Below are 939 nucleotides of genomic sequence, written 5' to 3'. Positions count from 1 at the left end.
CCCCCTGGCCATGCACCGCCCCGGTCGCAGCTGTTTCAATCCTAGTGCTTTTCACCCCGGGTGCTCGGGCAGTCAGTCTCCACTTCATGCTCCTCCGGGTGCCAGTGCTGTCAGCTCTTCAGGAGCGCCCGCTGACCCGCGCGTCGTCCTTCTTTTCAGAGACTGGTCGCCGGACAGCCTGGACTACTCCCCGGACAACTTGGGGCAGGAGAGGAAGCAACTTTGACTCTAGCAGCTCGGTTCTTCCATCTCGCTTCTTCCTGACAGCAGTAGCTGAGCTAGTCCCCGACGTCAGGCGGAGCCAGAGTTTTCTAGGGCGGTTCGCTTTCCAATAGGACTCCGCGCAACCTGTTTACTAGGAGAGAGGTGCTGGAAGAGGATTGTCTTAGGCGAGCAATCGTCTGGGGGAGGGGGACGTTCTTCCCAGTCTCTGGAGACCTTTGCTTGCAACGGGATAAAGCAACATCAAGAGGATGTAAATAGACAGCCAGAGATCCAGAGCAACTGTTACCAAGAAGGCAGAGTCACAGGGAAAAAAAAAAAAAAAAGAGGGAGGAGCGTTGGGTTTCAGTGGGGGCTTTTTATCTCTCCCACTTGTAACATTAATACTGTTAATAGTCAGAGGCGTTGATTGTAACTTTTCAAAGGTCAGTCCCTATTCCGAAGAGGAAAGGAGGTTCCCCCCTCGGACCCACGCTGGTGGTGCTCAGCGTCTAGACTGGACTTAGGGGAATGAATAGAACGTCAAACGGAGTGGTGTAGGGGGTTCCAGCCTTTTCTTCTCTGTAGCCCCGGGGTAAGGCACCCTCCGTGCGCCGAGTTGCGCATCCCCGCAGTGACATGTGTCTAACTCTCGGCGCCAAATTGGGCAGCAGGTGCCGGTCCTAAGGAGTCACTGCTGCCACTTGCCAGCCCCGAGGTTCTGATTGACGCCAAGCC

The sequence above is a fragment of the Petaurus breviceps genome, unplaced genomic scaffold, assembly GCF_028583685.1.
Source record: "Petaurus breviceps papuanus isolate PSGF00001 unplaced genomic scaffold, PetGlider_PUasm1.0 181, whole genome shotgun sequence".
Lineage (NCBI taxonomy): Eukaryota > Metazoa > Chordata > Mammalia > Diprotodontia > Petauridae > Petaurus > Petaurus breviceps.
The sequence above is the reverse complement of the archived record's forward strand: the minus strand, read 5'-3'. Positions refer to the sequence as shown.